The following is a 24,754-nucleotide window of genomic DNA, read 5'->3' on the forward strand; positions in this document are numbered from 1 at the left end:
CCGCCGCCGCAGCCCAGTATCTCACTAGCCTGGGGGAAGATCCAAATTCAAAACTGGAAGAGCTGCTTCTGAATGTGTTCTGCTTTTGCATCACCAAGTCAAGAAATCTTAAATGGAATCATCATAAATTGGAGACCATCTTTATTTGAAAAGTGAAAAGTGAGCAAAAATTGCCAGATTTGGGAGGCAGCAAAAGCTTGGGGAAGCGACCACTGACCTACCATACACAGGGCCAAGTTTCCTGAGCTGTGTGTGTGTGTCTTGAGCCACTGTTTTGCAGACAGGTTGTGGTTGTACAGCTACAAGTTAGTGGCAGCTGCCTGGCAATGTGATCACTCCATGTTATCCAACCCTGGTCTCTCAACAAAGACCAAACCACTGAGGCTATCTCATCTTATCTGTTAGCTCCCAAAACTATGAGCTAAGTAAACTTCATTTTCTAATAAAGCAAGCATGCCTTAAGTGTTTTTATAAACAGCAAATCAACTAGCACAACAGGGGAACTTCTTCAATAAAATACTAGAAGACCTTAACAAATTATCCATTAAGAAATGAAGGCAAAATAAAAATATCCTTAGATGAATGAAAACTAGAAGAATTTCTTGACAGCACAAGTGCACTGAAGGAAATGCTAAATGGAATTCGTGAGGCTCAAATAGCAGAAAGAAATGCAGAACTGCAAACAGGAAGAAAAAGAAACAGTGGATAAATATAACAGAGTTTTCATCTCTTAAGTGATCACGTATAACTTTTTTTTGGTACCAGGAATCAAACTCATGACCTTGCACTTGCCAGGCAGGCGCTGTTCCACTGAGCTATATCCCTGGCCCACATGTATGACTGCTAAAGTTATAAAATTGTCAGTTAAAATTTCAAATATAACATCTGCAAGATTACAGTGGAAGGTAAGGGGACTCATATGGTTGTAAGGCTTCTATATTTCATCATAGTAAGAAATATTAACTCTAGGAAGATTTTGAATGGTTAAGTATACATATTGTAATCTCTAAAGCAACCACTAGAAATATAACACATACTCTAGGAGTCAAGAGAAAAATCAGAATATTTGAGAATGTCCAAATAATTTGAAAGAAGGCAAGAAGCAAGTAATAGGGAAAAAAATAAAAGAAAAACAGAAAACAACATGGCAGGCCTACATGGGATAATATCAATTATTATAATAAACATAAATGCTTTCTGTATGTTAATTGTAAGCCCTAAGTATAAGGAAAAATATGTACTACACAATAGTAAGAGGAATTGGAATTGGAATAAATATATTAATACCAGACAAAGTTGGCCTTGGAATACAGAACCTTATCAGGGACAAAGAAATATAATAATAAAAAGACATTAATCAATGAAGACATAAAAGTTGTAAATATAGAATATCTAATGAGAAAACTTCCAAATCCATGAAGGTAAAACTAACAGAACTGAAGGCAGAAACAGACAAGCATTACAATTGGAAACTTAAACTTCTTGATAGCTGATTGAACAATGGCCAGAAAGTCACACGAAGACCTGAGTGATTCTATCTACCAACTGGACCTAGGGGACACTTCTAGAACACTCCATTCAACAGAAAACACACATCCTTCTCAAATACATGCAAGACATTTCCAAGATAGACCATATCCAGGGCCATAAAGTAAAGCTGAAAATTTTTTAAAGACCCAAAGAACATAAAGTATATTCTCTGATCATAAAGAACTAAACTAGAAATTAATAACAGAAGTATACCAGGAAAATCTTCAAGTATTTGGAAATTAAACAACATTCTTTTAAATAATCAATGGGTCAAAGAGGAAGTCTCACAGGATATTAGGAAACATCCTGAACTGAATAAAAATGAGCATATAATCTATCAATAATTATAGGAGGTGGCTACAGTAGTGCTTACTGGAAATTTCTGGATGTTATTGCTCAGTAGTAAAATGCTGGCTTCACATGCACATGGTTCTGGGTTTAATCACCAGAACCACAAAAAAAGTGGGAATTTTCTTATATACATTTTTATTTCTAATCAATACAATTGCACATATTTATAGGTATTTATAGGGTTCAGAGAGATATACATGTATAATATATATGTATATGTATGTGTATATATATATAAATGAGCAGGTAAAAGTAAGTAACATGTCTATCCTCTCAGAATTCACTATGCTTTGCATTGAGGACAATGTCTTCTCTACAAGCTATTCTGAAGCATACAATTCACTGTTTTAATCAGTTACCCCGTGGTGCTACAGAATATCAGAAATTATTTCTCTTACCCAGCTGTACTGTTGTGTTCATGAACCACTGTGTCTCCACCTTATTCCCTCTCACCCCACCCAAGCTCTGGTAATCACTATTCTAATCTCCACTTCTATGAAACCAACTTTTTTAGCTTCCACAGTTGAACAAGAACCTGCAGTATGTCTTTCTGCACTTATTTCACTTATAATGTCCTCCAGGACCATCTATTTTGCTACTAATACCAGGATTTTATTCTTTTATGGCTGATATTTCATTGAGGATATACATATTTTGTTATTCATCCTTCATTTAGAGGACATTTAAGTTGATTTTATATTGTAGCTACTGTGAATAGTACTGCAATAAACAGGGGAGTCCTAATTTTCCTTAACATACTAGTTTCATTTAGCTGTATTTCTAGTTTTTCTCCAAAACTCGGCACAGTGTTTCCCACAATGGCTGTACTAACTCACATTCCTAACAAGAGTATATGAGAGTGCCCTTCTCTTTGCATCCTCACCAGTATTTTGTTGTTGTTGTTGTCGTTGTTGTTTTTGATACTAGCAATTCTAACTGGAGTGAAACAATATCTCTTGTGGTTTAGATTTGCATTTCCCAGATTTTAGTCATATGCATAGTCATATTTAGCCAGATTTTAGTGGAAATGTCCATCCAGATCATTTACCTATTTAAAATCAGATTATTTTTCCTTTTTGGGGGGGGGGCGTTCTGGCAATCAAACTAATGACTTCATGCTTGCCAGGCAGGTGGCTGTGCTGCTGAGCTAAACCCGCACCCCCCTTTTTCTTGCTATTGAGTACCTTATATGTTCTGGATATTAATCCCTGGTCAAATAAACAGTTTTTAAATATTATTTCCTTTTCTACTGATTGTCTTTCTGTGCCTGTACCACACTATTGGTTTCTACAACTTTGCAGTATGTTGTAAAAATAATCCAGTGTTGTGATGCCTCTAACTTTGGTCTTTCTTTCAGTACTGCTTGACTATTCAAGTCTCCTGTGGTTTCATAGGAATTATAGGTTTGTTTTTTTTTCTATTTCCGTGAAGAATAACCATGCATTCTGGTGGGGATTACACTGAATCTACAGACTGCTTTGAGTAAGAAACTTTGAAAAATAATAATCCCTTCAATCTATGAAGAATATGAGATGTCTTTTCATCTTGCAGGATTTTCCTCATTGTCTTTCACCCATATTTTGTAGTTTTCATTGTGGAGTTCTTTTACTTCCTTGGTTAAATTTGTTCCAAGGTATTCTCGGGGGTTTTTTTGGTAGCTATTATAAATGGTATTACTTTCTTATTTCTTTTTCATTAAGTTCATTATTGGCATAGAAATACTACTGATTGTTGTATGTTGACCTTGTCTTCTGAAATTTCATGGAATTCATTCACGAGTTCTAAGTTTCTAGGTAGTTTTCTGGTTTTGTTATATAAACAATCATGTTATCCACTAATAGGCATAGTTTTCTCTTTTCTAGTTTGGATGTCCTTTATTTCTTTATCTTGTTTAAGTGCTCTGGCTAGGACTTTCAGTACTGTGTAGAACAAGAGTGATGAAAGTGGGCATCCTTGTCTTGTCAAAGGCCTTAGAATAAACACTTCTACCCATGCATTATATTAGCTACTGGTTTGTCATATATGGTCTTTACAATGCCAAAGGTGTTGAAGTATGTTTCTTTTACACTGGATTTGTTGAATTGTTATTATGAAGCAATGTTGAATTTTACCAAACGCTGTCTCTGCATCTATTGAGATGATTATCTGGATTTTTGTCTCTCATTCTATTCATTTCTTGTATTATTATTTTTTCCTTTTTTACAGTGTTGGAAATTAGAGCCAGGCTTCACAGATGCCAGGTACACACTGAACTTAATGGCATCCTATAGGTATCACAATTTTTTTTTTCACTTTTTCGTTCTTTTATCTTTCTCTTCTAACCAGGTTAATTCCAAAAATTTGTCTTCACCTTTAGCAGTTTTTTCTTCTATTTGATCTACTTTGTTATAGCTCTCATTGTACTAACTTCAATGAATTCTTGGGCTGTAACATTTCTGCCTGATCATCTGTCAAATATCTCATTTAAATTATAAAGTGCACTCTTACAGTCTTTAAATTGTCCATATTCTCTTGTTTATGAGCTTCTCAAGATTATTTTTTCAAGTTTCAACTGTGCATCTAACACAATAGTTGCCTTTTTCAATTTTCTGAAGCACCTTGCACCCCCAACATGCAGGGAGAGACTTTTTTCTGTGGATAGGTTCCAGGATATCAGTGTGATATGGTTGATTAATTCTGGGTGGAGAGCTGTGTGGTTTTTGTGTAGTTTCTTCAACTACAATCCTTTTCATAGATATCTATGGTTGCAGTAGCTGTCTAGGATATGGATGTCTAGGCTCTAGTGCTATGGTGTGATTTTGCTAAGGCTAAGCCTACTGCCAGACAACCCACTTAAGCAGTTGCAGGAGCCCACAGTAGCACAGGCCTGTAGTTACATGACAGGCTCTCCAGTAGGTGAAGCTGTCATCTGGTTGGCTGTTGGGCTAGGTTTGACACTCAATAGGCTCTATGGGATGGCCAGCTACGCAGCAGGAAGACTAGGAGAGTAAAGTTCTGTCAAGGTGGGCTCATGTGTGTACTACTATTGTGGGCTGGTTGCTGTACAACTGGCTCAGAAAGGGCAGAGTGGAGGTGCCACCTGATTGGCTGTCAAGTCATGGACAGTTGTTTTCAGGTGTATCAGGCCCTTGGCTGTGTCTCAACCCCTCTCTGTGCGTATTCAACTGTTTCCTGGGGAACAGGATACCTCATGGGTTTGGAAAACAGGGTCATGATCTTTCTGCTAGCCCTGGGTTTTCAGCAGCGAGGGTTGTGGTACTGCAGACACTTGTATGAATATGGTGGAATAATGACAGAGTCTCACAAATGGAGACACACTAGTTCCCAGGGCAAGATGCAGTCTAGCAGTAGGTTGTTTCAAGATGGCACTAAGCCACAGCAGCTTAGGTCACAGCAGGTAGAGGGTGCACAATGTGGCCTCCTACTCTTGGCAAGGCAGCCCCCTAAACACCAGGCAAATGTCCAAACTGTGTCTTCAGACAGAGCTGCAGAAGTCTCTCACACAGTCTTCTGCAGTAGCAGCAGTGGGAATCACTACAGGTCTCCAGATAATTTTTTCTTCTAAAAATCATCATCTTGGCCTCAAGCTGATCTTTGTGAGAAAGGCAAAAGTGTCTTGCTTTCCTCTCTTTGGTGCGATGCTGAGTTTTGGTGTTACACAGGGACCTTGCCATTTTCTTGCTATTCTCTAGAAGAAATCCTCAGTTACTCCAATTGGAATACAATCATTTATTCTTTATTGTACTTCCTTTTGGGGGAGTGAGCAAAAGGCAACATTCATCTTGCTGATATCACTGTCCTAGCAGGAAGTTTATAGCAATAAATGTTTACATTAAAAAATAAGAAAGATCTCCAAATCAATGACCTGATTTCATCCATAAGAAACTAGATAAAGGTTCACAAAATAAGTTCAAAGCAAGCAGAAGGAAGGAAACAATTAGATCAGAGCAGAAATAAACAAAACAGAGAACACTGTTACAATCAAGAAAAATAAGCAAAACTAGAGATTGGCTCTTTTTGTTGTTGTTTTGTTTTTTGTAGTAACCAGGAATCAAACCCACGACCTCACACTTGCCAGGTAGGCACTGTGGTGCTGAGATATATTCCCAATTCTTAGAGGCTGGTTTTTTAACTGATACATTTTCAGCAGAAGTGATAATGATATAAAGAAGAAATAAATAATAGTAACTAAACAAGGGTTATCATCCACCAGAAACATTTAAAATAGTAATATTATGAACATTTCAATATACATGTCAATAAACTTGAGAAAATGCAAGTTGAAAGCTACAGAATAGATGAGAAAAAAGATGACCTGAATAGTCCCATATTACTTAAAATGTTTTGTTTTGTGGTACTGAGATTTGAACCCCGGGCCACACACATGCTAGGCAAACATTCTACCACTGAGTTACAACATCAGCCCACACTTTTTGTTTAAATCCTTACAAAAGCAAAACAAAACACCACTCTACCCCATATGATTTTATTGGCAAAGTCTACCAAACATATTAAGAAGAAATAATTCTTATTCTACACAATTTTTTTACAGAAAACATAAAAAGAGAGAACCTTCCTAACTAATCTTATGGGGCTAGTATAATTTACCTCACCAAAATATCCAAAGTAGACAAAGGCAGTATGCGAAAACTACAAACCAATATTACTCATGAATACAGATATACAAATCTTCAAAAGATGAAAAATAAAATCCAATAATATAAAAGCACAATAAACCATGAACCAATTATATTTTCTCAGGAATGGAAAGCTGATTCAACATTCAAAAGCTACTATGTATAAATCATCATATTAACATGCTGAAAAAATTATATTGATTGATACCAAAAATATTTTGGATAAAATTTAACAACCATTTGTGATTTAAAAAAAAAAAAAATTTCCAGGGGCCAAGGATTTAGCTCAATGGTATAAGCACCTGCCTGGCAAGCACAAGGTAGAGAATTTGATTCCTGGTACAAAAAAAAAAAAAAAAAAATCAAGAAATGCTCAGTCAGGCTGGATATGGTGGAACATGCCTATAATCTCAACAACTTGGGAATCTGAAGCAGAAAGATTGCAACTTGAGCCCAGCCTGGGCAACTTAGTGTGACTTTGTATAAAAATTTTAAAAACCAGCTAGTGATAAAACTCAGTGTGAAAACTCTGAGTTCAATCCCCAATACAACAAAACCTCAACTTCAACAAAATTAGAAAATTTTGCTCTTGGAAAGCTACTATTAAGAAACAAAGACAATTTTCAGAAAGGGAAAAAAATATTTGCAAATCACATATCTGGTAAAGAATCTGCATACTGAGGGTATAGTTCAGTGGTAGAGTACATGCAGCAAGCACAAAGCCATGGGTTTGAGCCATAGTATCACACTAGAGAAAAAGAATTTGTATACTGAATATAAAGAAATTTTGAAATTCCATAATAAAACAAACAGAAAATAAAACAAAATTAAAATGGACAAAAGATTTGAACAAATACTTCACCAAAAGAGATATACCAATGGCAAATAAGAACATAAAACACATTCAAACTTTTTGGTCATTAGGGAAATGCACATAAAAACTACATCAAAATGCCAGTACATATTTATCAAAATAGCTAAAATTAGAAAGCCTGATCATTCCAATTGTTGGAAAATATGTGAAGCACCTAAAACTTATACACTGTTGTACGGATTACCAAATAGCCCAGCCATTTTTTAATAAATTTTGGTCATTTCTTTAAAACTTGGTCCCAAACTAGAAATTACCCAAACGTCCATCAACACCTGAACCAACAGTGGTATGTTCACACAATGGAATATCTCCATACTCTACTGTAAAAAGCTAAGAAATCTGACCCACTTCACACTTCAATGTGAATGAATCTGAAAATAATCATGCCGGGTAAAGGAAACCAGAAGAAGAATAAATACTATGATTCTATTTATATAAAACTCTAGGAAATGCTAATAGATCTAGAACAATGGGAAAGCACCACTCTGCTTTCCTGGAGAAAGGAAGTGCAGGGAGAGGGAGGAGAGAAGTGCACAAAGGGCAGGAAGAAACTTCAGGGACGGTGGATATGCTCTTTATCTTGAGTGTGGGGTGGTATCACAGGTATCAAAATTTGTCAAACTACTGCTTTTAATATGTAAAGTTTATTGTATATAATTATATCTCATTTAAAAAATTAATCTGCAACTAAACAAGCCAATAAAAAAATGCACGGGGCTGGGGATTTAGCTCAGCGGCATAAGCGCCTGCCTTGCAAGCAGGCAGTCATTCGTGAGTTCGATCCCTGGCACCGACAAAAACGAAAAAGACAAAAAAAAAAAAAAAAAAAAAAGCACACAGGGCCAAGGGTATTGTTCAGCGGCACAAGATCCAAAGCTCAATTTCCAGTACCCACCCCCCCAAATGTACACAGGATTTTAGTAGATATTCTACCTAAGGAGGCCTATAGGTGGTAAATAAGCACAAAAAAAGATGTTCAACACTAGCCACTAGGGAAATAAATGCAAATTAAACCTATAATGAAATACCACTACACATTTTTATGAATGGCTAAAATTAGGAAGGAAAAAAATATGACAAAACCAAGTGCTGACAAGAATGTGAAGCAATTAGGACTCTTGTACACTGGTGAAACTGCACTCTGAAAAACAGCTTGGCTCTTTCTTACAAAATTAAATAGAAATTCCATCTCTAGATATTTAAGGAGCGTTGCAAACATACCTGCAAACAAAAAGCTGTACACAAATATTTATAGTAATTCCATCTATAATCATCCAAAACCGAAAACAACCCAAATCATTATCCTACATTGAATGGAATATCAGTCAGCAATAATAAGGAGCAAACTATAACAGATGTAACAGCGAATGAATCGCCAGAGAATTATGTTTAGCAAAAGGCTACATACCAGGCTAGGGATAGAGCTCAGTGGTAAGCCCATGGGTTCAATTTCCAGCATTAAACAAAACATTAAAACTAAAGCAAAAAGACTACATCTTATACTAATCTATTCATATGCCATTCTAGAAAAGGCAAAAATGTGGATATGGAGGACAGATCAGTAGCTGCTAGGGATCAGAGGAGGGAGAGGGGCTCAGTGTCAAAGGACTGCAAGGTGAATTTTAAAGAAATTACAGTTTCCTAAATCTTGATCGTGGTAGTGCTGGCATAAACATAAGTTAAAATTCATTGTAAGTGCATATAAAAATAATAAATATCCATGAGTTCACACTGAGGTAAAGAAATGAATGAATGAATAAATGAACAGAATAAGCAAATCTCCCACACAGAATTCTACTTTATGGGAGCACCCTTTAAGTGTGGGTTGAACAGTGACTTGCTTCTGAAGAGCACCTAATAGAAAAGAGGGAAAGTGTAACAGTGGACAATCCTGACAAACACTGCCTCTGCAGTGATCAAGTGATCAAGGTCAACATTAATAGTGGTAAGTTGGAGTGATAGTATGTACTAATGACATGTGAAACTATGAGACTGGCACTTTATCTTTGTGGTCTTCCACCCCAAAACCCACGACCTCCATTTGGTCATGAGCAAATCAGGCAAGAAATCCCAAAGGAGATTTGTTCTGTAAAATACTAAACAATGCCCCTCAAAATTGTCAAGGTAATCAACAATACGGAAAGTCTAAAAAGACTGACGGCCAAGAAGAGCCTGAGGAGATGAGTAAATATAATGTGGAATCCAGGGCACGATCTTGGAACAGAAAAAGGGCATTAGTCAAAAGCCAAGAAGCTTGAATACAGCCTGGGCTATACTTCATAGCAATATATCAGTACTAGAGCTTCAGCTTTGCCCAACTTCAGATGTCTATGAGACAGTTCAGACTTGCTTCTGTGTAGACACATGCACTGGGCCACCACTCTCATGGCCATTTTCTAGGAGGCTGTATTTCAAATAAAATACATCATATAATATTTGTGCACTCATCAGGCGTGGTGGCTCACGCCTGTAATCCCAGCACTTGGGAGGCTGAGGCAGGAGGATTGTTGCGAGTTTGAGACCAGCCATAGTGGGCTACAAAGTGAGCTCAAGGCCAGCGTGAACTGCATAGTGAGACCCTGTCTCAAAAAGACACACACACGCACACACAAAAAAAGTTTGTGCACTCTTTTTCTTGTGCTACAGTTATATTTAGTTTACTACTAAAATATGAAAACTTGGTTCTTAAATGTTTCTGGCTTTAGAGGCAATTCCTATTTCTGCTCATGATTACTATAAACAAATTTAATGCCAATTTTTAATGCTTCTTCCATTAAAAATAAGTCACCATTTTATTTCTATCCTAATATAGATTTAATTCATCAACAGTGACTCCTAAAATAAGCTAGTCACTATCTGGTAAGGTGTTTGTGGATGATTTTTGTCATTGTCCCTACTATTTCCAGAAGACATCTTCCAAAGCAAGCATAGCAGCATGCCAGGGAAAGAAGACCAATGCTGCTCTCCTCTGCCTGACCCACTCCATCTTCTGAGACGGGAAGACTCAGAACCTATAGGTCTTGCAGGCCAGCAGGAACACAGTCAACGGCCCAAAGACCAGGGCAGGCACACAGTGATACTCAGGTGAGATGATCTTCCCCCCACCTCCTGCTACCCAGTATTCCCCAGGCTACACCTGGAACCAGAAAGGTGTTCCCTGGATAGAACTGATTTTAGCAGAGGCCTCATGGTTGTTTCCAACCATCTTCTGATCAGAAGAAACAGCAGAAAGGCCTGGAATCTCAGAACTGGCCCTGCACTGAGACCTTAGCTGGTGTCCTTGCTTTCTCAGTCACCCTACATATCCTAGCCTGCAGGACTGCATTACAAATACACCCCTTGGGCATCCAGGCTGGCTGACTGGCACACTGCCCTGCACTGTTTCAAATCAGTAACCCCGGGAGCTGGGGATTTAGCTCAGCGGCATAAGCACCTGCCTTGCAAGCAGGTGGTCATGAGTTCGATCCCTGGTACCGATAAAAAGTTTAAAAAGTTAAAAGTTAAAGTTAAAAAATCAGTAACCCCAGGTCTATCTGAACACACCTCTCCTCATCAGTGAAGTGTAGCAAGATCCAGGGTATTCAGTAGGCATGCAGCTAGCCCATCAGGAACCAGCTCCAACACCCTTTTGGGAATCCTCCCTGTTTCAGACACTGGGCCTTCTGCCCTGAGGGTTAGTATAGCTTCCATAGCCTTGGCTCTCAGCCCAAAACAGGGTAGGAACAGTCTGGTGAGAGACACCGAGACCTCCAAGGGGTGGTCCTACAGCAAATAACACTAAGGACACAGTCCCTTCCAGAAAGGCCAGACCTGCCCATGTGGGCTGCAGAAAAGCTGCACTCCAGATGAAAACAAGGGAAGAGACAAGCCTGCTGGGATAGCAAGATCCCTATCCTATTACCTGGCACTCACAGCCGCAAAGAACTGGACATGCTTGCAGGCCAAGAAAAACATACCTTACCTCCCTGCTCTGATCCACAGGCTGCCAGAGATGGCCATAAGGGGCACCCACATCTCTGCTGCATAGGCCCAGCTTGGGAAGGATGAAAGCAGGCTGGATCAGCCTCAATACCAGCCACAGCCCTGCTTGTGCCCACCAGTTCCTCCCTGGCCCTGAGCACGGGAAGCAGATCTGACCATGGTAACTCAGACTGCACAAAGAAACCATTTCTGGAATGGGACTCTATTTGACAATTCAGAGTCAAAGGCGCACTTCATAGCTCCTTTCCAAATCCCGTGCATTGTCAGGGCCCTTTCCCCTTTGAAGCCTCGCTGAGTGATTGAAGCGTCTACTTTCTGAGGGGCAGATAGCACCGGGCCGGTAATCTGACTCTAAGCCACGGGATAAAGGTAGTTTGTTTCCTCTCAGCCCGTCTGTCAACACCTCCTCAGTAATTAGCCCTAATTATTACAAAGGGCCAGCCTCCCATTCGGTTATTAAATCAGAAATAGTATCATGGCTGGGCATCTGTCAGCACCCTGACTGGCGACCTTCGATTCATTGAATCCTCTGTCAGTATCCGCTTTGGGAAGTGCCCAGGCGGGCAGGGAGGCAGTGGCTTCAAAGATACAGATCCTAGGGAGGAATTCCGGGAAGGCAGGAAGGGTAGTGCTGTGCAACCCACTGGCAAGGTGGGAGCCAAGGATCTTCCCCAAGGCAGTGAAAACATACTCTAATCACAGTCACTCTACCTGCCACGGTGCACCCATGCCAGTCTGTGTGGAAAAAAGGTGGAGGTGATAAGGCACACTCCCTAGCGGCTCCTTCCCCTGGAGGAAGAGCCCCACACACACACACACACTGCCATAGGCACCTCTGTCTCCAGAGGTAGGCAGGCTGTGGCCTTGACTGACAGCTCTGCCTGAGGCCCAGGGAGCCCCTAAGTCAACTCGGTGAGGGTTTACAGTGAAAACACTAAGAAGGGAGTCAGACTCGGCTGCAGAAAGAATTCTTCTGCACCCAAGCCTGTCCTGGACACCCCTGTTGGCAGAGCATCACCTGGAAGCCAAAAAGCCAAACTTGAGTTCTAGCTATCAACACAATTTCTACCCCCTACAGCCAGGCCCAAGCCTTTCCCTTCATGCAGGAGAAATAGGATGCTTACTCTACAACAGAGGCTTTCTGTTCCTGCAGAGCAGTGCTGTCTGCTTCCTGAGGAGGCTGCCACTCCAGCAGGATTCATGGCCACAACCAGCAGGTGGCACTGACTTCATCTCCCTGGGTACAGTGCCTGACCCCAATTCCTCAAAGACTCCTGGTCAGCAGCAAGCCAGACAGCACCCAACACAGTGTCCCACCAGGCGTGCATGTGCTTTTCCAGACAGACCCTACTGATTTGGAGGAAGAGGTGACACAATTTATAGTCCTGTCTTCCTGAACTGTCTGGATTGCTGGAGACATAACTTGTGTAGTGGGCTTGGTGCCCAAGCAGAAGCAATCATGGTCCTCATATGAGCCTACCAAGGCCTCCTTTTCAGTGGTGCCTGTTGGGTACTCAACCAGCACTGAGTCCTTGTAGCCAAATGTCACATTAACAGGGCCAGTCTGGCTTTGGCAGTGGGAGTATGTTCACAGAGATAAGAACATGGCTGATTCTCTTCCCTGGTGATGTCTGGAAGCCACTTGGCTGGAGCACAGGAAGGGTGATGGACCAGTTGACTTCAGTGCACAAAGGCAACCTGTGGTGGTGGGTGCTGAGCAGTGCTGAAGCTGCAGGTCACAGACTGGGCTGAGAGGCAAAAACAGGGTGAGAGGCTGGTAGCAGTTTCTCCATAAATGTCCCAAGCAGCAGCTGAGGACATTCACTGCTCCAGGAGCAGGTCCAAGAAGCCTGAGAGCGGGCAGGAAGGAAGCTCCACTGATGGGGTGTTTTTTAGCCAGTCTGCCCCAGGCACTTACGGGCAGAGGTGGGAACCCAGCCAGCAATGAGCCAGTAGCCTCTCTGTCTTAGGGAACACATGGAAAACTTGGTGCTGTACAGGAAGCATGATGTCCCGTTTGTTCATTAGAGCCAGCTCTGTGGCCCACTCGTCAGGAAGCCTGGTCCACTAAGGTTACTGCCTGTCCCACTGAGGGGAGATTCTTTTGTTGGGTGTAGAGTAGGAGACATGCCCTGGGAGTTTTTGGTGACCCAGTCCAACTTGGAGGGATCCCTAACACAGTAACAGGGACACTTCCTGATAGCGATTTGTATGTGTGATTCTCGGATGGCAGAGGCTACCTCAGGTAGGGCAGTCCCCTGTTGCATCCGCAGGGAGTGATATTGTCAGATATATAACACCTTGGATTCTTGCACATCCACACTTATATGCACTGTCAACACTGTACATGCTCACATACTCATGCCAACAATGCGTCTGCCACACGTCACCCAGATATGCAAATAAGGGTTAAAGTCAGGCTCCATGGGCCAGCAGAGCAGCATGGCAGGGACTCTTACTGAAGGATCCTGATATCCACAAGCTGTGATAAAGGGACCAACTCCACAGCCAAATGCTTCCCAGCCCCCAGGATGCAAGACACCACACTAGCAAGATGCCCCTGATGGGCTCTCAGTCACCCATGCTCACTTTCACTGTCCACCTTGCCCAAAAGCCCCAGGTCCCTACACTGTACAGACAAGACAACAAGAACAGAATGGAGAAAGGGGAGAAATTCAGACACATCCATCAAACCACTCAGTGGGCCCACCAATGAGAAGACAGAAGGAACTGCCAAGTACACATACACTCGTCCCATATGCCTGGCCCTATGCTGTAGGTTTCCTGAGTCCAAGAGAGAAGGAACAGGATTCTGAGAACACCCTGGAGGTCAGAGATCCTCCACCACTGACATCACCACCAACCACCCTGCCCTTAACAGGGATCTGAGGCCCGTCATAGAGGACACCACAGCCCAGAGAGAAACTAAAGGAGCTCTGGGCTGCTACTGTGCTAGAGAGGGAACTTGGTCAGGATTCCCAGACATGGCTCCTCCAGGGCCCTGCGAGATGTTGCTGGAGCTGGGAAAGGGTTTATACCAGGGCCTCTACTCACCTCTCTCATGTCTGTAATCAAAGTATTTTAAAAGCTACCTATGGCAATATAAAAAACAAAGGACAGTGATGGATGTTTTTGCACCAGAAAATCAAGGCTTCTTATAAAGCTAGAATAATTTGGCTAGACTAGACCACAGACCCTGTGGATTAGGGTGAAAAGAATGGTACTGAGCAACCGATGCTGGAGCAGTCCATGCACTATGGAAAAAGGAGAAATGGGATCCCTATGGTCAGGATACAGCAGGTTCTGCTTTGTAAAACATAGGCCCCCAATTCAGTGACCTCACACATCAAAAATTTATTTCTTCTCGTATTACATATCCACTGAAGTTGGCAGAGGATCTGCCCATCACAGGCCTTCAACAACAACAGCAGACTCTCCTCCACCAATTATATCAACAAGTGGACTCCAAGTTTAATGTAAAAGACAACACATGAAAAGACAGAAAAGTAGAACTGTCTTTAAACTTCAGGTAGGGAAATATCCCTCAAACAAAAAATAAAAAAGCCCCATAGTCAGAACATGGGCATCGTCTACCTGAGGGCAGAAGCTTGGCAATCCTATGGCATCAACACAGGCCCCAGAGGGACTCCACACACGGCCAGAGGACAGCTCACTGCCCGAAATTTCAAAATTAAAAAGGAAACCAAATAAACCCATCTTGCTCATTATTATAAGGCAGAGTTGGGGCCACCTAAATTCTTCTGTTGAAGTCATAACTTCTAGTATGTCAGAATGTGATTATATTTGAAGATAGATCTTTAAAGGATGATTATTATGGTAAAATGATATCATTAGGGTGGGCTCTGATCCAACGTGTGTGGTGTCCAATAAGAAGAGATTAGGACAGAGTTACACAGAAGGATTATGTGAAGACTAAGGAACAAGACAGACTTCTGAAAGCCAAGCAGAGGCCAAAGGAGAAGCCAACCCTACCCACATCTTTATCTTGGACTTCTAGCTCCAGAACTCTGATAAAAATAAATGTCTACCTGACCCTCCCAGTCTGTGGTATTTTGTCATGGCAGTATGCAAGAGACTAACACAGTCTCTTCCTGTAGGCTCATTTCTCCTTCCAGGGTGGCAATGCTGAACTGCACATTGAAGAGCTGGTTGCTCATATACCTCAATACTGAGTCGCTGTCCTTAGAAGAACCTGAGGAACTTGGGACTGGATCTGTGGCTTCTTTGATCATGGTGGCATAAATGGGGCAAAACATATTTCCTCTGGTTCACTGTGATTTCCTCATACTGTGATTGTGGAGAATTGTGTCCAGACAGAACTCCTGTCAGGACGACTCCCTAAAAGACTGCAGGGGACAAAATGTGTCCTAGCCCCTCCCTGCTAGATGTGTGGTGTGAGCAGAAAAAGAGTAGCATGCCCATTTTTGGAGGCTTTTGTTACACAGCACAATCTGGGTCTTGTCGATGGACACTACAGGAATAAGAGCTTTATTTTTGAATTGTTCCAGTTTGTTCATAATGCAGTGATGCCCAGGCTAGACAATATATAGTCACCATCCTCAATCAACCTTCCTGACCACCCAGTAGGACAAACCATTTTAACAATCAGAAATCAGGTGAGGTGGTAAGGTGTAGCTAAGTTGAAGTCCCCTCTCAAAAGCTGCACACCAAGCTGGTACTATACTACACCTATTCATCCCATCAGTCTCTGTGCATCTAGGCAAATAGTCAGGGTATATGTGCACTTAAGATTGTTACATAACCCAACTAACATATTTTATGTATCTAGCAACAGTATAAGAAAGCAAACTTCTCTGTGTCTTCAGCAGCTCTGGGTATCTAAAACTTTTAAAATTCTGGAATTACAGGCAAAATAAATACATAAATGAATATTTTCCCGTAGTAGTTTTACAACTTTATAAAATGTTGACTCTGTAATATCTTCCTTCTGGAATATATGCTGGCACCAAAAGTGAAGGGGCATATTCAGTTTTGCTCTTTTTCAGATTTGTTGTTCCAAATGCTTTCATTGAATAACCCCCATTAAGTCAAAATGTTTAGCATACTAAATTTCCATATTTACATGGCTCTATTTCAATGTTCACTATTTTGTTATCTCTCTGTACTACTATCCAAACACTTTAAATACTGTAGCTTTATAAAATACTCCAATATCTCGTATCTAATCCTTAGTACTTGCTGCTTAATGATTTCCCTTACAGATAGGTACTTGAAAAACCCTCTACCAACAACTACCATGTTTGTCCTTGGGGAAGAAATTCTCAGGGAATTTCCAAAGGAAGTAAGGGACAGATAGTAATCTGGAAGGCAGTCTCCTCTGCACATCCAGCAAATTGTCCCAGGTTCTGTGCCTCCTGGAGCACCTCTGTCTGAGTCATTAGCCTTATGTACAGGGACAAATGACCCATGACCTCCCAACATTGGCTATACACAGTGCCAAACCTCCTCTCCTGGTCCTTAATGAGCTTTCTTTTCCAAGGAGCAGGAAAGCAGCTCAGTAACTGTCTCTGCCCAAAGGTAGATATTACTGCTGCTGCCACTGCTGCTGGTAAAAACAAAAGCCACCTTACCAGACCATGAACACTGACTACCTAAAAGGCCAGATCAGCTCCCCAGTCCCCTCCTTCATGCCACTTGCGTGGGCACCCACAATTGGTAACTTGGTCACCACTAAGGCAAGGCCTTCCTTTCTTTCCTTTGTGTCAAGAATCGAAACACAATGAATAAAACTCATTTTCTAAATTAAAAACAGAACACGTGGATTCTCCCAAGTGTTTATCTTGCCTATCAAGAAAAAAGATGCCACTCAGGCCTCAGAGATGCAGTAGACCACTAACCTAAGTCTCCAGGTCCCACCTAGGAGGACAGGGATCAGCAGAGAAGGGAGCAATCTTGAAGGGATTCTTTTCAGCTACACTAAATGGACAGAGAAAGCAGCTGTGTAAGTGCCCGGAAGATGTTAGCGGTCAGGTGGGTGCTTAGGTTGTACATCCCAGACAGTGGTTCCAGGTCCTACGGACATTGCCACAGGCAGCTCAGGCCATAGCTAGGAATGCAAGAACAGTTTGCCCTAACCCTCTGTGACACTGAATAGAAGTACCCAGGATACATCAGGATATCTAGAGATTTCCACATCTGAATCCAGGCTGTACACTGGTTTCTTCTATCAGCTTGCTTGCTTTGCTATCTGGGTTGTGTTGGTTTCCTAAAAATAGCTCCCCACATATTTCCAAGATTTTCAGCTGTTTTATAAACAGATCTCTGTGGCTTAAAATACCACATGTATAAAACCATATAGTGGCCGGGGATTTAGCTCAGTGGCATAAGTGCCTGCCTTGCAAGCATGCAGTTGTCAGTTTGATCCCTGGTACCAATTAAAAAAAAAAATGTGGACCCAGAGCCTTCAAAAAATATTCAATAAAATCCCAATCATTTCTATTTTCTTGAAGACTTTCCAGATGTTTGTTTATTGCTGTTTTTCCTATAACTGGATATATTTCTTATATGTTTCTACTTTTGTCTTATTTTCCAGGAAGGTATCTTTTGTTTATTTTCACAATTGCAAAACTGAAAGAAGCTGAGACTCTTCTCTAAGCACCCTTGAAGCAGGCACACACCGGTCAGCTGTACCCCTAACTTGGCTTGAGGAAGCTTCCATACTGATCGCATTCCAGCCTTGTGCAGAACTGGTCTTTTTTCATCCCAACACATGCGCTGGGGTGGGCTGGGGGGCCCATCAGCCATTCCTCCCTTCTCTTCAGCTCTCAGAAGCTCTTCTCAAGGGTGTCCTCCACTTGTTCAGCCTCCCATCCTACCCACTCAAATTCTCCCACCAGACCCTTCAGATTTGAAAGCTCCCACTAGGACCCACACCTGTGACACTGACCTGGGATGCTTCAGGCTGGGCCTCTATCCTGATAGAATGGATGCAGAAGCAAGGAAGCAAGGGCTCTTCTTGCTAACAGCTACCATATGCTGACTCAAGCGGCTGATTCAACACCCACTTAACAAGCATCAACTGGGCACCCAGGACACAAAGCTAAAACACAGGCCCCGACCCTGAGGATCACATCTGCTATATGTAAGTCATCTACATCACTGGGGTTGAGTCATCAGCAAGAGTATACAGAGGCAGGCCAAGACTGCTGAAGAGTAGGAAGGCGGGGGAAGTACGGTATCGTAACACGTAAAAATTTATTTCTGAGGATAAGGAGGTGTGATAAGAGTGTTACTATACAGAAAAAGGAATGCCCTTAGTTTAGCCCAGCAAGGGGCTTGGATTTCTCCTTCCTACATCTAAACCTCCCAGCTGGTTAGAGCCTCTATAAAACCAAAGAGGAGTGTAGTTCTTAGTCAAGACGCCATCTTACTTATTCAGAAGGGTGCCAGGGCTGCGTCTGCTCTGTTCACCAGATATGGAATAGTGCTCCATGATAAATAAATGAAGAAATCATGGCAAATATACACAGTGGAGTGTTATTTAACCATTAAAAAAAATGAAATATGGTTTAGTGTGTGGTGCACACCTATAATCTCAGCACTTGGGAAGCTGATGCAGGGGGATTGCCAAGAGTTTGAGGCCAGCATGGGCTACACAAGAGACCCTGTGTCAAAAAAAGAAAAAAAAAAAAAAACCATGGAGGGAAAAGAAGAAATATGGCTAAATGGATGAATGGAAGCAGAAAACATTATATTAAGTGAAATAACTCACACATATAAAGACAAACTCACATGTTCTTACTCCCATGTGGAAGCTAAAAAAGTTGATCTTATACAAGTAGAGAGAGCAATAATCTACAATAGTCACTAGAAGTTAGGAAAGAGGGATGAAAAAGGCCATGTAGAGGTTAGACAACAAGTACCAAAATACAGTTAGATAAAAATAATAATCTCCATGGCTCTATAGCCCAAGAGTGATTATACTTTACCATAATATAGTTTTATATTTTTATAAGGAACAAGAAGAAAGTTTAAAGGTTCCTAACACAAGTGATAAATGGTAAAGGAGAAGCAAACCCAATAATTCTGATTTGACATTACTGCGCTGCATGTAATGAATCACAAAGTACCTCATAAAAGTAACATTTAAAAGTGGTGTTTTAAAAGTGGTTTTCTTCATGTAGCCTTCCATACATTCCAACTTGGAGTTCACAGGTTAAAGGAACAGGATGCTGGGGTGGGAAACAGAAGCACAGATACTGTATAGAATCATATTCAAACTGGACAAGTATGGCAGACCCAATCAGTCCCAAACAATGTTGAGAAACGCCACGGGTGGTATTTGGGTGGATGGGCAGGTGGGGACAAGCAGTGACAAGGTTGGTATAAATATCTAATAGAGGGGCTGGGATTTATCTCAGCGGCATAAGCACCTGCCTCACAAGCGTGTGGTCGTGAGTTCGATCCCTGGTACCAGTAAAAATACTAAATAAATAAATAAATATCTAATAGGAGCTCTATAGAACTACCCAACTAGTGGGAACAGGTCAGGCAAGAGCACATCCAGAAAAAGAGAAAGAAAAAAAAAAGACAGCACATCCAGGCAAGGGGTGAGGATGCAGCTGGAAGTCCAGCAGGAGTAGAAGATGAGGGCACAGTGCAGAGCTGTATCTTGTCAGTCTACAGGATAGAGTGTAAACATCTCATCCGGTGACAGGGTCATTTAGAGTCATCTGAGGACACCACTCTGTCCTGACTGGGACCAAGGGGCTCCATAGTCACAAGTACACTTCATCACAAGGGGCACTGCTGCACCTGCTGGGCTGTGTTTAGAACTCAGGAATGTACGACAGGGAACTGGACAAAATGGTGTCTCCCGGGATCTCTGGAGCGCCTAACATCCCTGTAGTGTACCCATGGATTCTTCCTGCTCTCTTTCTGTCCAGAACCTCTTCTGTTTTTTGACTTCTGGGCATGCAGATCACCAGATTTTGAAGGGGTTGGGATAGGTTTGGGGGTTGCCCCCTCTGATTAGGAGGCTGCTGGTCCCACAGGACCAAAATCAGGACTATAGGCAGAATTTGATAGGGCTGGGCAGTCCAGGAATCCAGGAATGTTTTTCTTGGGCAGCTGCTGCTTGGGTAGAGCATTTCCAATGTATTATTGGACCTGGACACTGCAGGGGTGGCCACAATAGCTGGATCAGGCCTGAGAGTAGTGCCCAGATTGACCACTAGGACCTCTAAGCACAGCCTCAGTAAAGGTATCTGTGAGGTCACTCGCCTGAGGCCAAAGGTAAGGGACAGGGCACTGTGGTTGGTACTCAGCTAAACTGTTAGGGTCCTGAAAAGCCTCCTAAATACCCTGGCAGATCTTGTAATCATCAGGCAGGGGCAGGTCTCCACCAAAGTGGAGGGCTGGTCAAGCCCAGGCTCAGCCCATTAGGTATTCAACGATCTCAAAGACAGCTTAAATTTTCCTAGAAGTGCTTCAAGTAAGAGAACACGAAATCTCCGAAATGGACCAAAAAGTAATCTAGCAGGCATGGGGAGCCATCAAAAATGCCTTGGTCTTAGATGGGCACTCAGATGAAGTTCATCCTGAAGGGGCCAGACATGTACAAAGTTTGGGAGGCAGGCAGCTTTCTGTGGGCTTGCACCAATGGCAAAATTGCTAGCTGTGCTCTTCTGCTCCATGGTTGTGCACACATACACAGGCAGCACACATAATAAAACAGGTCAGGGATCAGCTCGACAGGGCGTGGGAGACCCGGTTGTTCCAAGCAAGTGCTGAGGACCAGGGAGCTGACACTGCAGCCTCAGTAGAGCGGAGAGAGCCGAAGGTACTGTCAGAGGCAGGCCATCATCCAAGGCAATCTGTCCAAAAACAAGGTGGAAAAGAGCAGGAACTAGGTCCAACCATGGCCACCAGGCTGGTAGGAAGAGGCAATAAGCAGGTAAACCACTATTCCTGAGTAGGAGCCCTGAGTAGAAAGAGGGGCCCAGGAGGCTGTTCTGAGAAGTCCAAGAAGGCACGTAAATGCCACCTGTGACTTTCAAGGTAACTGTGTATGACAGATGCTGTCAATCCCAGGAGAAGAAAAATGATCAGATCGCAATTGCATAGGGGAATTTCAGGACAATGATAGTAGCAACCTTTAAATTAGTGTTCTATTCATACTGAACATTATCATTCTCTCTCCACAGGAGGTTGGTACTATTATTGTTGCTGAGGCAGAGTAGTGAAGTGACTTGTCTTGTGACCACATACCAATTACTAAGTGACAGAGTGGGCAACAGTATCTGGCTACACAGATCAAAAGCTTAACCACAACATCATGCAGGTTATAGACTATGCTTCAGAGTCTGCTGAGTAGGCTCCTGGCCACTCCAAACATTGTAAACCACTAAATACACAGAGCATGTCATAGGTTCTTACATGTCCCAGGGCCAGTCACACCTTACAGAAACAGGGCACCTATTATCTGTTCCTTTCTGCCTCAGCACCCAGGCTGAGTGCTAAGTGCCACCTGCAAGCAATGTTACACGCAAACACACCTCCCTACATTTCCACCCCAGTCAATAGCCTGGCATTCTAATCCCCAAATGTGAAATACTGGAAACCCACATGATGTGTTTACTCCCACCAGACTAGTTACCTAAGCTCTGAACCTGTCCCCTCCCTGCATCCAGCTGTGATTACCAAAGAGGCCCGACTATTAGCAACTACAATTTCCTCCCGGAGAAGGGAGCCCTCCTCTGGGGCTTTCTCCCGCATCCCTCTCCCTGAAGTCTCTAGAGAGGGAGATGCACTCATGATCTCCATAAAACATTTTGTGCTTCACCTCTGTACACATACCCCACTCCTCCACCAGCTTGCCCACTATAGGGCCTATACATACCTTCATGCCTAGTTTCCTGTGTATTTACTAACCCCATCAGTCAGTTTCCCCAGAGAGGTATAGCTATGTTGGTCTTTCTGCCCAGTACCTCCCAGGTGGCCTGTAATACTTGAAGCTTCCAGGGCCACTGGCACCTACTTCAACCACCCAAGCATGTACCTTAGGGTACATTTCCCACTTCTGCCTAAAAGTGTACCCACTGCCCCTGCACTCCCACCCTAATGCCAGAAAACACTAGGGCCTGTGGCAGCAGTATCCACACAACAGCATGTAAGTGGAGCCCACTCAAGAATCCAGTTCAGGCCAGGGGATGTAACTTAGTGGCACAAGTGCATGCCTGGCAAGCCTAAGGTCGTGAGTTTTAACTCTGATACAAATAGGGGGCTGGGGATTTAGCTCAGCGGCATAAGCACCTGCCTTGCAAGCAGGCAGTCGTGAGTTCGATCCCTGGTACCGATAAAAAGGAAAAAGACCAAAAAAAAAAAAAAAAAAAAACCACTCTGATACAAATAAATAAATAAATCCAGTCCCCAGTCCCCAGTCCCCTACCAAATTCTAAAAAAGCAGTTTCCACAATTTAGGCCCCAGTGCCACACCAAAGGCCAGTGTCAGGCTGTCCACAAAAGCTAATTCCTATGCTGATGAGCCAGGGTGCTACTCAAGACTTCTGTCCTCCCTCCTTTTCTGTCTTCACCTCCCACTCAGACTAGGACTCTGAGGTGTTACTCTATCCACTCATTAGCATATCTGCATGCCCTCTGCAGCCTCAGGCAAAAGTCTCCCCTATACCAGTCAACCATGCTTTGGCCTAAGCATTAACCCTAAGCCTTCCTAAGCCTACACCAAACCCTCACCATTTTGAGAACCTAGTCATTCCATGTCTCCCATAGATTATCAGTCTGTTAATCTCATTCCTTATCCTCCCCACCACATCTGGCACTGGGAAATTTTGGTCCTTCTCCTGGACTGGACAGCGTTCCACTAAAAGACTAGGGCCCTTGTGGAACTTGCTTCTTTGCCTCTGCAAAGCCAAAGACAGCTCATGGAACGGTGAAGCATTCTCTGCTCCGGGGAGCCCTGGGAACCCCAGGAATAGAACTTGCCCAAAGCCTATGAGGGCAGACGACTGCACACTCCTCCTTGCCCCAGCAATCGCATGCAGGAGATACGACCTCACAAGCTCCAGGGCGTGAAAGCCCACCTACCTGCAAACACGCAGGAAAGGATCCAGGATCCGCAGTCGGGAGACAGGACCGTCCGGCTTGCCAGGAAGAGCTAGAGTCCAAGCATCACCTAGAAGTGGAGAACGAGATGGGCCTGAGAGGGTAGGCAGGGAGCCGGCGTGACGTCCCGAAGTGGCGGAAACAACCCAAAAGTCTCTGCCGCCCCCACACAACAGACCAAGAAATACAGGTCCGCAGGCCAGGTCGCTGAGAGCCTGACCGAAGGCTCAGAGCGCCCCTCCGCCAGTGGGAAGTCGGGAAAAGACGGAGAAGGCGCTTCTCCGGGCCCGTGCAACACCAGGTCCTCCCGCCGACAGCCCGCTTTCACGCGGGCCTACTGACCATCTAAAGTTGCAGACGTCGGAGCCCAGCAGCTACCTGCTCAGGAGCAGACCGCGTCACGCAGCCACTCCCCCAGCGCGCTCGGCCACCTGGGGCGTTCTCGCGCAAACTCCGGGTAAGTCCCACGCCGGCCTCCCAGTTGGGCCGCGGGTGCGCGCTCTGCCCGCCGCGCATGCGCTCTGCGCCGTGGGGGGGGGGGCTCAGCTGCGCAGGCGCTCCTGGACTCGGTCAGCACGGCGCGCGGGGTGACGGGAACGCTCGCGCGGCAGCCGGCCGCGGCGAGTTCGGCACTCCGAATTCCACTAGGGCGGTTGGTTCCCAGCCTCCCCTAGCTTTAATTGGCTTGACCTGACTGTGACCTGCAGCAGCACTGGGCTGGGCAATGCTGTCTTAACCCGCGATAGTGCCATCGAGTCAGCTGAACACTGTGGGAGCGCATGGGCGGCGCAGCACGGTGGCTGGGAGCCTAAGATAAGCCTGCGGCCGAGGGCTTTGGAAGGGTTTGAGCACAGAAGGGCCGTTAAGCCCGTGGGTCTTGTGAGCACTTTACGGACGTGGCAGGTACACAGAGTGTGTCCCACCACCCAGTGCCCGTGCTGAAAACCTAGTTAGGACCCGGTTATGCATACGTCCATCCCAGAGTGGAGAGCCAGGACAGGCTGGCTGCAAGTACCCTCCACTCTAGGCCTAATGCCTAGAGGCTGCCTGGAAGGGCCTGTGGGAGACCCCTCGTGGGCAGACCCAGAGAGGACAATGAGGGCAGGCTGTCCAAGACCTCTTCACAGAGCTGTATCCATTCTAAGCATGTCACCCAACATTGGTGACTCAGCAGCCGGGCACTTTGGAAACAAGAGAGGAGCAGGTTTTGTGCTCCCTAGGTGGACATTCAGGAGCCACTCTACACTACCCCCCCCACACACACACACACACCGCG

General features: G+C 43.6%; 1 protein-coding gene across 8 annotated transcripts in view; it reads right to left on the reverse strand.

The window, feature by feature from the left end:
* Gnb1l (G protein subunit beta 1 like) overlaps positions 1-24,006 on the reverse strand; it is a 71,915-nt gene extending 47,909 nt beyond the window's left edge. The window contains exons 1-2 of one of the 8 annotated variants that reach the window (XM_063226110.1): positions 23,857-24,006; positions 23,461-23,548 (exon numbers count right to left, since the gene is read on the reverse strand). The gene's annotated coding sequence lies outside the window, so the exon portion shown is untranslated. Of the gene's footprint in view, positions 1-23,460; positions 23,549-23,656; positions 23,799-23,820 lie in introns of those variants that run through there. The other 7 variants (XM_005007312.4, XM_063226114.1, XM_063226109.1 and 4 more) reach the window with 7 other exon arrangements.
* Positions 24,007-24,754: the final 748 nt, after the last annotated feature.

This window comes from Cavia porcellus, unplaced genomic scaffold (genome assembly GCF_034190915.1).
Source record: "Cavia porcellus strain 051 isolate PalLab524CR breed Dunkin Hartley unplaced genomic scaffold, mCavPor4.1 scaffold_16, whole genome shotgun sequence".
Lineage (NCBI taxonomy): Eukaryota > Metazoa > Chordata > Mammalia > Rodentia > Caviidae > Cavia > Cavia porcellus.